Source organism: Saccoglossus kowalevskii, chromosome 20 (assembly GCF_978046115.1).
Source record: "Saccoglossus kowalevskii chromosome 20, keSacKowa6.1, whole genome shotgun sequence".
In the NCBI taxonomy this organism is placed as follows: Eukaryota; Metazoa; Hemichordata; class Enteropneusta; family Harrimaniidae; genus Saccoglossus; species Saccoglossus kowalevskii.
This window is the reverse complement of record NC_140660.1, coordinates 16,549,379-16,562,393: the sequence shown is the minus strand read 5'-3', so window position 1 is coordinate 16,562,393 and position 13,015 is coordinate 16,549,379. Positions and strand designations below refer to the sequence as shown.

At 32.5% G+C, this 13,015-nt stretch overlaps 1 long non-coding RNA gene across 1 annotated transcript; it reads left to right on the top strand.

The window, feature by feature from the left end:
- The first annotated feature begins 8,941 nt into the window (after window positions 1-8,941).
- On the top strand, window positions 8,942-12,961 carry LOC146730066 (uncharacterized). The gene is made up of 3 exons (XR_014927801.1): window positions 8,942-9,022; window positions 12,685-12,777; window positions 12,865-12,961. It is a non-coding gene; the product is annotated as an uncharacterized LOC146730066 (long non-coding RNA).
- The last annotated feature ends 54 nt before the right edge of the window (window positions 12,962-13,015 follow it).

Below are 13,015 nucleotides of genomic sequence, written 5' to 3'. Positions count from 1 at the left end.
ACTAGGATAAATTAAAAAACTGCACTAAATTGCTTCAAAAGTTTCCACTTGATCTAACAAATTGTGGGAATTAAAATGAAAACAAAAGTGATTTAAAACTTCCACAAGGTTCACTTGTGTACCTTAGCTGGACCTCTTTCAGATACATTTATTTTGGGATATCTTAAAATTTCTAATCTCTTGGTAAAATGACTAACCTGATTGCTTCAATATTTTATATGTAGACGTTTTATATGTGATGGCCATGTCAAATCAGCTAGTAGTTACCCGGACACTTAAGAGCTGAAAACCCAAATAAATCAGTCTCTACTATTAATATTTTCTCAAAAATCCACCATTCAATGATTCATTTAAAATATAAAAAATATAAATTTTATTGATGTACATTGATACATCAATAAACATGCTTTCCAATCACAAATATATTTTGTTCAAAACCGTACAATTCATGAGAATTCTGATAGAGGGAGTGCATTATGATTGGCTGAAAGTCAAATTATTAGATAATAGTTATGACGTACTGTCGATTTTAGCACCACCACATCTGAAGGCATTCATTTGTACCCTCTTTATACTTCTGTAAGAAAGAGGCCTCAAAATTGTAGAATGTGTATTTTTTAATTCTCTATCTCTTCCGTCCTCACTACATTATACATGAATTCCTTTCTTGAACTACAAAATGTAATCATCAAACAGCTTCTGTGTATTAAATGTCAGTAAAAATTTGCCACTACCAAAATATTAGCACCGCACTGCACTACCTAAAGTACAGGTAAAAAAATCATAACACCATTTTTTAGTCACCATCCACAAAATAGTCCTGTAAAGTCTGCTCCTTCCCATGTGAAATCTTTGTAAAAATGAATAAACCTTGCGATCACAAATTAAAAGCAATATGAAAAACTGTCTACAGGATCCAAAATTATACTGACATAACCAGGAAATTGTTTCTGAATGTGTACTGAATTTTTGGTGGTCATAGTCATGAGTAATATTTTAAGTTTTTTTTTCTCCAAAACAATTAATTGGCTAAAAAGTATGTCGTGGGACAATTTCTCTTCCCATGTATTTTTTTGATGAATTCACTTTATTTAAAAAAAATCAAAATTAACCTTCGAAAGAAATTTAAATTTAAATTAAAATAAATGCAAAATTTCTGCAACCCGTTCATCAATAATGTATTTTCTGCAAATACTCAGCTTGCTGAGCTGAATTGAAGCATTCCAGCCCTCCATATTGTTTGACTTGCATTTGAGAGATATAATATGCATATTCCCCCTAATATGGTGAGCTGCTATTGCATAATTTTTTTTTTGAGGGAGGTGCTGACTAACAACCCACCCCTGTAAAAAAAAACATTTTCTTGAGCCCACTACCCCGTGCTCTGAATCAGACGAGTATGGTACTTTAATTTTAGAGTAGAGGTGAGAGCTGGTCACATGCCTAATTAATATGCATATCATATGCAAAATATTAACTAGTGCCCTTGCAATGGAGGTAACTATTTAACTAGGTAATTATTAGTAATTGTTGTTCTTGGAGACTACGTTTACATAGTTTTTATTACTTCTCCACAATCTAACATTTAATGGTATTGTATATATTGGTCAGGGGGTGGTACCTCATGGATTTGCAGGAATAGTAAACATTTTTCTGATCTGATCTTCATACACTGTGCTCTAAAGATTACAGTCTAATAAATTATCATTAGTCTCAAGAAATGTTGGGTAATAATCCACTGCTTCTGAGTCATCTTAAAACAAAATCTGATTATTGACTGTAGAGGGCGCTATGCCAGCAGCAACAAAAGCAAGCGATTATTACCAACAAATAAATTATAAATGTCCTGTGATAAAATAAAGTTAGTGACTATCTTGATAAAGAGACAACCTTGCTATCGTTACAAATCAATTATTCTTTATAGTTACTGTATAATACTTCAGCTGGAAATAATTTTTGCTCGAAAAAAATTTTTAGGTGTTTTGTATATAGTTTATTTTCACTGATTTTTAATGATTTGAATGAAAAATATAGGAAAAAATGTATAATTCCTGGAACTTCTTTTCACTGAATCTTATCCCTTCGGTGAAAATAGCAAAAATGAAGTATTTTACATCTAAGGTCTATTGAATGAATTTCATTTCAAGAATGAGCATGGCTAAACTATTTTCTGCTACTGGCTATTCAAAAAATTATCTTAGGGTGAGTGAACTGAATACTGAACAAAAAGCTATTTGTATTTGGACCAATTTTCAATTCAAAATACCCGCCAGTATAAAATTCAACATCACAAGAAAACACTGATGTTTTCCTCTAATTTGTATGTCCTCTTTGTCGTGGACCTAATATCAAAGATTTGTATTGCTTTTATTTTTTGATAACATTTTATTTTTCATTTTCAACCTCAGAAGAATACAAAGAAAGTGTCATTACTGCCACAATACTTTTTTATCGTGTGACACAGCTAGTCATTTTCCTGACTGCTAAAGAGGTTTATTTCTTTATTTTGTTCTTTTTTAGTATTCAATAAGCATGTTAATCATTAGAATGTTAGAGCAAAAGTTTCAATTTCTGTGAACACGGCAGTATTGGCATGACAGAAACAAATTAGATTTTACTGCCGCCACCATCGATGGAACCTGTTGGGCATTTTATTGTTGCATTTTCACAGCATTCTACAGTTTGTGTGAGTAGTCTGTATTTACAAGGATTGTGAATGCTATGTAAAATTTACTATCATACGATTGCTCTGACTATAACTTTAATGTTTTGTAATAAGGTTTTATGACATGAAATCACTCATGATAATCCTTTGTGGCAAATCTGGAACTACTTGTATTGCTTTGTATTCAGGTGTGGTTGCCCAATGTAATTCGTTGGACTTGGGTGGTGTCATTTAGCTCAATGCATTTTGGGGAAGTTTTTGTAAGATAACAGCATATTTAATTTTGTCTGAAATGATGCCCTTCTCCCTCACTCACAAATAATTATTTGGAGTATATGACATCACAAATGAAAGTTTTACATAGGATGCAGTAGTGAATATAAATTATATACTGAATTACTGAAGCTGAAATTCACAAACATTACTAAAATCGGGTCGGATCATGAAAAATAATTCCAGGGCGGAATTGTGATTTTTTATTTTCAAAAATATACATACAAATATACCGCAAAATCATTTACATTTATATCGATAATTTCATTTAAAATATAATGTCTAAAAGAAAAAATTAAATAATATGTACAAGTTTCAAGCTAGTTTTTGGCAAACATATATTTTGAATATTACAAGTAGTATTGTTACTGGGGTTTGGTATCAAACGTTTTAATTGAAAAAAATTATTTTCATAAATCTAAATGTACCGGTTCATATTACCAGTATGTTATTGTGACACTTGTATGTTCAACACAGAGGGCGCCCTTATGATTATAAAAAATGTCTTGGTTGTGGTCACATTTTTAAAGAGAGAGCACATTTCATCATTGCATATATCCATATGATGTTGGTGGCGACAGGATGTGTGTTTTATAGGGTGCATATAGTTAAGGTGAATGTCAGACCCGCTACCATAATTCTGATCTACTTTTCTGTGCACAACTGGATTATGTGATTGTATTTATGACAACTGATAATGTAGTGGTTCATCAAAATGTAGTCTAAATAATCTGACAGTGTCTTGGTTGAGAGGTGGTAGTTATCTCATTAATGAGCGACCAGATATGGTGTTACTGGACATATTTCCCACTACAAACTTTAAAGCTGCTGGCATGAAAGTGTTAGTGTATGTTTTTGTGGTTGTTGTTGACACTAACAAGTAAATAAACCCTTATCCTGCCAGCCCATGTACTTTTACATTGACTTGACCAGATAAAGGTTAAAGCACCCAGTGTATAAGAAGCTAACACCACTAGATATCAGAGAGTTGTGAGTGGTATACTTGCTGCTGAGTTGCCGATCAAGCCCAAACAAACATATCACTTGCAACTTAGAATAAAGAATAAACCAATTTATTGGGGCAAATAATTCATGTGTGTATACTCTCGATCCATTCGTATCAAAGAGTCTGACTTGTACCTTTCAGTTGTTCTCAACAACTTCCATTGGCACCCTTGAACTGGAATAGTTCACATTCAAATTTAAAACTCAACTGAAACTGTGGTTATTTCACCGGGCATTACAACACTTGTATACATTTTATTATAATATTCGATATCTCCATATTTTATTGGCATGTATAATTTGAAAGGTACATGCAAGCTCACACGCAAGTCTAATTTGCGTGTACATTTCCTTAATTCCAGCTCTATTTTATTGGCACGCGTAACTGCGTAACGGTTTGTGCGCAGGTTATGATTAGAATGCCACGCGCAAGTCTGGTATGCGCGTACACGCAAGTGGTATATTGACAAAAATGTGCAATTACCCTGTAGAGGAACCCTTGCATACCTCGCTGAGGGAGACCTGAACTGGTACTTGTGGATTGTGGATTATTTGAATTATTTGGTGCATTATTTCAGAAATTTACCAACCGATTTCCCCAATTGTATCATTATACCCATAATTTGTTTTTGTTCAACTGGTGGCCATATTTTCCCCAAAAATAGCCCAACATTATCTTCAAGTTGTCCTGGCAGATTTTTTTCAAACATAGAAAATGTGTATCTATTGTTAGCATACTGAGGCAAATTCATTATTTTTCTGAATTTTAGAAAACTAAAAACTTTGCAAGTACTAATTTACAAGTTATTAGGATTTGGTACAAAGGCAGTGTATTATTGTAGGATGATGCAAGTGTTCAACTGATTGTGTTCAAAGATGACTTCATCAGTTATCGGAGAAAAGATGTTGATATTCTTTCTAGAAGTATCAGAAATGTCATAGAAAATGGCAAAAATTTGCAGTTTTCTGTCATGAAATAATTTATTCATATCAGTCGTTCTTTTTTTTGTCATTTTATAAAATTGACTTTTAGTTATTAATAGTTTCCTGTATGCTAAATTGTTTTCATTAGGTCTAAAAATAGGTTTAGGTTGTCGCCATCATGTGTATCAGTTTGAGATCTGTGTCTTGCATATTTTTTCTCCAATTTGCCATACTGGTGAAGTGCGCCATATACGGTAGAATAAGGTAATGTTTGTTTCCTGTTTTGCAGAATGATTCGTGGATTAAATCACTACAACATCATAAAAGCATGTACCAGTGGATAAGCAAAAAATGTCCAAATAAAAAATGTCAAAACTCATACATTATACTGGGCAAAGTTGTAGAAAATGATACCTTGCTGTTAAAACTTGTTAGGAAACCAGACTTGTATTGAGCAAAATTGTTGACAATTGAATGTGGATATGCATGCTCATGCAGTGTTGTTTAGTAGTATAATAAAGTCATGTTTATCATAGTATGAACAAAATTTGATGAACATGGGTTGAGATTGCCAACCATGACCAACAGAAGTATGCAGGTTTAAAGATAATTGCAAAGATTGGTCAGGCAACATCATTCGATAAAAATGTTGTGGTTTTCAGGCAACTAGTTGCCCATCACCACAGTTAGTTGTCAGTGTGTCCATTATTGTCACCTCTTGTCTCTTGTGTTGCTTCATGCATTGCTTCATGAATTATTACATATACTAGTATTTAAAATGCATGCAAATTAACAGTTTTCATGTTCTGGCTAAGTAAGATAAGAACAGAGGAAAAAGTCACTGTCTGTATGTGTCCTTGACTATGGTCATTATTATGGTTTCCACCCATGTGGAACACATTGCTTATATATATTACTGGGACAAGTATTGTGTTATCGGCAGCTCACATGTGTATATACATATATACTATGGTTATGCGAAGTTCTAATGTGTTTAGGTTTATAAGTGTGGCATATGACATTACATTTGGTCAATATCAATCATGTTTCTACATCTACCAAAGCATGTAAGATTATACAGTCATTACCTAGCTGGTCAGCATAATATGGAATACATTTACATAAACTGCAATTTATGTGATATATGAATTATGATTTGAGCCGTGATTGCCTAGGTTTCTTTAGGGGCCAAAGTAGATGTGGTTATTAACGTAATTGGAAATATATTTTTAAATTCATGCTTCAGTGCCAATTGCATATTGTGTATTAAAATAAATTATGTCAGGCCTACTTGTATGGTCTGAAAGTTTACTCTGTACTGTATTTGTATCATTTAACACAGTATTATATTTTAAGTAGTTCAGTACTGTTCACATTCACACATTCATGTTTCTACTATTCATGTATCATGTAAATAAATTATGTCAGGCCTGCTTGTATAGTCTGAAAGTTTACTCTACACTGTATTTGTGTCATTTTACACAGTATTATATTTGTTTCAGGACAACAAGACTCCACTTCACTATGCAGCAGGGAAAGGTGATAATAAATCAGTTGAGTTATTGTTGTCTAAAGGAGCAAAAGTAGAAGTAGTTGATAAGGTAATTTGTAGTATATGTTTGCTTCATATACACAATTGCATTTGCATCACTAATTACAAACAAAAAACATCGTCCCATGCTTATCCACAGAACAGTATAAATATCTGTCAACAAACTGATATGTTTGATAGATATATTAGTGTGTCAACAGTGAATTGAAAAGAGTACGAGTATAAGAATGTATACGAGTGTAGCACGCTTGTGGTTGCTACCCAAATTTACATAATAAAACCTTAGCCTCACTATTGTTACAGACTATAGTGATTATGATGTAATTTCATTCGCTGTCTGTCTGTCTGTCTACACATAAACATAGAACCACATCACACACAAATGTATAACCACGTCACACACATGCATAGAACCACATCACACACAGACATAGAACTACATCACACACACACACACACACACACACACATTCTTGTATTGCTATATGTTCCGAGGACTCCATTGGATTAACTTTTAATATAGTTGAATTAACTTTTAATATAGTTGCGATATGAACTCGATTAAAACGCGTTTCTATATAGGGTTGCGTTTTAATTGGAGTTTAATTAAACTCAATTACAATGCAATACAATGGAGAATTGCACTTTAATTAAGTTTAATTAAACAAGAGTTGAATATCCCGTGACTGAACATAGAAATGTTTGCGAAGCTTAGGTTTAGTATCGGGGTAAGGTATGGTATAATTATATTAATATTAATATAACGTGAACCATACCTTCCCCCCATAGTAAACCTAAGCTACGCAAAACGTATTAATAATCGAATTAACTATTAATATAAATTATGTTTTCCGAGGACTATGAAAAAGGTCCTCGGAAGGTGTGTATGTCCTCGAAAGTAGCTATATATTTGTATTTTTGTCCTCGCAACATATAGCAATCCAAGTATTATTAATATTAATATAACGTGAACCATACCTTACCCCGATACTAAACCTAAGCTTCGCAAACCTGACTTAAATTCCATTAAATATTAATATAAATTATGAAAGAAAGTGAAGGGGTCTCACTATTCACCAATGGGCTCACTTTGTGAGTGTGCGTCCATGGATATGGCGTCACTTGGATAGGTAGACACACCCCCACACACACACATAGAACCACATCACACACAAACATGAAACCACCTCGCACACAAACATAAAACGGCATCACACACATAGTACCACATCGCACACAAACATAGAACCACAATGCGCAGAAACATAAAACTACATCGCACAAACCACATCCAACAAAAACTTTGTAAAACACCACATGTGAGCATTGATTGATCCATGCCGCACACAAACATCAAACCATGTCACACACAAACATTGAATCATGTTGCGCACAAATACTCAACTACATTGTACAATAACACACATACTAGTACTGCTATATGTTCCGTTGACTTCATTTGATTAACTTTATATAGTTCAATTAACTTTGAATATAGTTGTATAATGTTTAGATTAAAATGCGTTTTGAGATTTAATTGGAGTTTAACTAAACTCAATTACAATGCAATTCTATATAGTAGGTTGCAGATGCACCAATATAATGTCTCTCTCCTAATATATGGATCAATCAATATACTAAACATATTTGTGGAATCACGGTTTGGTCTCACTCACTATCATGACCACTGCAATATTTACTACGCTAAACACATTATTATTATATTTGTTTCAGGACAACAAGTCCCCTCTTCACTATGCAGTAGAACATTATTGTTCTGAATCAATTATAGCATTGGTGTCAGCAGCTTTGGTGTCAATGTCATATTATTTAAATGAATAATGTCAGGCCTGCTTGTATGATCTGATAGTTTATTCTACACCTGATAACTAGTATATGAATATAATAGTCACAATACACATGAATATAAATTACACTCATTATAACGTTGTGGGTGGATTTAAATTTAAATTTTTGTGAGACATACCTTAACCACTTGTATATGTGCTATGTTTGTATGACTAACTTGTATTTAGAGTAAGATGCATATTCTGTTTACTCTACACTGTAATAGTGTCATTTAACACAGTATTATTGTATTTGTTTCAGAACAACAAGACTCCACTTCACTATGCAGCAGGAAAAGGTGATAATAAATCAGTTGAGGCATTGTTGTCAGCAGGGGCCAAAGTAGAAGTAGTTGATAAGGTAATTTAAGGAGTCCAATACTGTTCACATCAAAAATTTGTGTTTCTACTATTTAATGAATACTATAATAATAATATTTATTAAGCCTTTGGAACAGCAACAAGTGCAAACCCAAGAAATCAAAGAAAAGAGAAATCATACATATCGGAGACTGAGTACAAATTAGTCTCCTAATTCATAGTTCATATTCCATGGAATGTCACCAAAAAGCAAAATTTACATATTGTGTAAATCATGTTGGGTAGGTTGTATATTCTGACTAGTTGTGTCATTTAACATTTAACAAATTCATGCAGGACAACAAGACTCCACTTCACTATGCAGCAGGAAAAGGTGATAATAAATCAGTTGAGTTATTGTTGTCAGCAGGGGCAAAAGTAGAAGTAGTTGATAAGGTAATTTGTAGTATATGTTTGCTTAATATACACAATTGCAATTGCAGCACTAATTGCAAACACCAAACCTCGTCCCATACTTATCCACATGATAGTATAAATATATGTCTCTTACAAAATGTGATCCAACAAACTGTTATTTTTGTCTCGCATCATCCTCATCCATCAATAATTATATTTTTGTATTCCTCTTGAAAACTACAAGCTCAATTGTTTTTATACTTGGTATGTAGATACATATTTTCTGATGATATTTTATTTGTTTTGGGAGAATATTTTGGTAATTTTTGGTAAAAATGCTATTCTCTCAAACGGTTTGATATTTAGTATTTACCTTTGGTATACCCATGTTAGATTTGTTCAATTCATGGCACATCGGATCCAAACAAACATTGAACCGCATTGCACACAAATATAAAACAACAACGTACACAAACAGAACCACATCACACACAAACATAAAACCACAATGCACAGAAACAGAGAACTACATCACACACAAACATGGAACCACAATGCACATAAACAGAGAACCACATCGCACACAAACATACAACTACATCACACACAAACATACAACCACATCACACAGACATAAAACCACATCACACACAAACATAGAACCACAATGCACAGAAACAGATAACCACATCACACACAAACATACAACCACATCACACACAAACATACAACCACATCACACAGACATAAAACCACATCATACACAAACAAACATAGAACCACAATGCACACAAACATAAAACCACATCGCACACAAACATAGAACCACAATGCACAGAAACCGAGAACCACATCACACACAAACATACAATCACATCACACATAAACATAGAACAAAATTGCACACAAACATAAAACCACATCGCACACAAACATAGAACCACAATGCACACAAACATAGAACCACATCACTGTAAACATTAACATGAAACATGTGACTGTAAACATTAACATGAGAGATGTAACTGAAAACATTACCATAAGACATGCAACTGTAAACATTAACATAAGACATGTAACTGTGAACATTAACATGAAACATGTAACTGTACACATTAACATGAGAGATGCAACTGTAAACATTAACATAAGACATGTAACTGTGAACATTAACATGAAACATGTAACTATACACATTAACATGAGACATGTAGCTGTAAACATTAACATGAGACATTAACATGAAACATGTAACTGTACACATTAACATGAAACATGTAACTGTACACATTAACATGAGACATGTAACTGTAAACATTAACATGAGACATGTAACTGTAAACATTAACATGAGACATGTAACTGTACACATTAACATGAGAGATGTAACTGTAAACATTAACATGAGAGATGTAACTGTAAACATTAACATGAGAGATGTAACTGTACACATTGACATGAGAGATGTAACTGTAAACATTAACATGAGACATGTAACTGTACACATTAACATGAAACATGTAACTGTACACATTAACATGAAACATGTAACTGTAAACATTAACATGAGACATGTAACTGTAAACATTAACATGAAACATGTAACTGTACACATTAACATGAGAGATGTAACTGTAAACATTAACATAAGACATGTAACTGTGAACATTAACATGAAACATGTACCTGTACACATTAACATGAGACATGTAGCTGTAAACATTAACATGAGACATGTAACTGTAAACATTAACATGAGACATGTAACTGTAAACATTAACATGAGACATGTAGCTGTAAACATTAACATGAGACATGTAACTGTAAACATTAACATGAAACATGTAACTGTACACATTAACATGAAACATGTAACTGTACACATTGACATGAGACATGTAACTGTAAACATTAACATGAGACATGTAACTGTAAACATTAACATGAGACATGTAACTGTACACATTAACATGAGACATGTAACTGTAAACATTAACATGAAACATGTAACTGTAAACATTAACATGAGAGATGTAACTGTACACATTGACATGAGAGATGTAACTGTAAACATTAACATGAGACATGTAACTGTACACATTAACATGAAACATGTAACTGTACACATTAACATGAAACATGTAACTGTACACATTAACATGAGACATGTAACTGTAAACATTAACATGAAACATGTAACTGTACACATTAACATGAAACATGTAACTGTACACATTGACATGAGACATGTAACTGTAAACATTAACATGAGACATGTAACTGTACACATTAACATGAGACATGTAACTGTAAACATTAACATGAAACATGTAACTGTAAACATTAACATGAGAGATGTAACTGTACACATTGACATGAGAGATGTAACTGTAAACATTAACATGAGACATGTAACTGTACACATTAACATGAAACATGTAACTGTACACATTAACATGAAACATGTAACTGTACACATTAACATGAGACATGTAACTGTAAACATTAACATGAGACATGTAACTGTAAACATTAACATGAGACATGTAGCTGTAAACATTAACATGAAACATGTAACTGTACACATTAACATGAGAGATGTAACTGTAAACATTAACATAAGAAATGTAACTGTAAACATAAACATGAGACATGTAACTGTAAACATTAACATGAGGCATGTAGCTGTAAACATTAACATGAGACATGTAGCTGTAAACATTAACATGAGACATGTAACTGTGAACATTAACGTGAAACATGTAACTGTACACATTAACATGAGAGATGTAACTGTAAACATTAACATGAGAGATGTAACTGAACATTAACATGAAACATGTAGCTGTAAACATTAACATAAGACATGTAACTGTGAACATTAACATGAAACATGTAACTGTAAACATTAACATGAAACATGTAACTGTAAACATTAACATGAGAGATGCAACTGTAAACATTAACATAAGACATGTAACTGTAAACATTAACATAAGACATGTAACTGTAAACATTAACATGAGACATGTAACTGTAAACATTAACATGAAACATGTAACTGTAAACATTAACATGAGAGACATGTAACTGTAAACATTAACATGAGAGATGCAACTGTAAACATTAACATGGGAGACATTTAACTGTAAACATTAACATGGGAGACATTTAACTGTAAACATAAACATTAACATAAGAAATGCGACTTTAAGCATTAACATAAGAGACATGTAACTGTAAACACGAAACATATAACTGTAAACATTAATATGAGAAATGTAGCTGTAAACATTAACATGAAACATGAATCTGTGAACATCAACATGAGACATGTAAGTGTGAATATCACAACCGATGAACACAAACAACTTAGCATTTATCATATTACTCACATGGTATGACGTGAAAGATGAGTGCAGAACTGAAAACATACTAAATTAAACAGGTTATGTATATAGAGGTTTATCGAGATTCACCTGATTTATCATTGTGTTGACCAGGTAGTCATTACAACCTCATTAACGCTGTTACATAATGTTGTTTTCACACCAATATAACTTTGTTATAAGCAACAGTCTAAGTGAACATTACTACATAAGTTAATGTTTTTAGATCATTTCAGTCAATGTTCAAACTATTCGTATTCACATTTATATAATAATGTATAAACAATCAGTTTTTTTTATTCTTCATTACAGCAAAGTAAAACACCTTTGCAGCTGGCCATTGAACAAAATAAAGCGATTGCTGTGGAATACTTATTAAAAAATGGAGCTGTAATTTCAGTCGAGGTAATTTAAAAAAAGATAAAAAGTAAAGGTTAAACTGAAAACAATATTATTATAAAAATAACATTTACATTTTTCTTTCTATTTCAGAGCATACCAACAAAACTATCGAATGCTTTGTTTAATGTCTTCTATCGACATGGTATTAAAAATAATTTGAAAGATATTCTTACAAAAATTGGTAGCCCAAAGCAATCAGACAACGAAGTATGTAACATTAGATGTTTTCCAACTACTTATA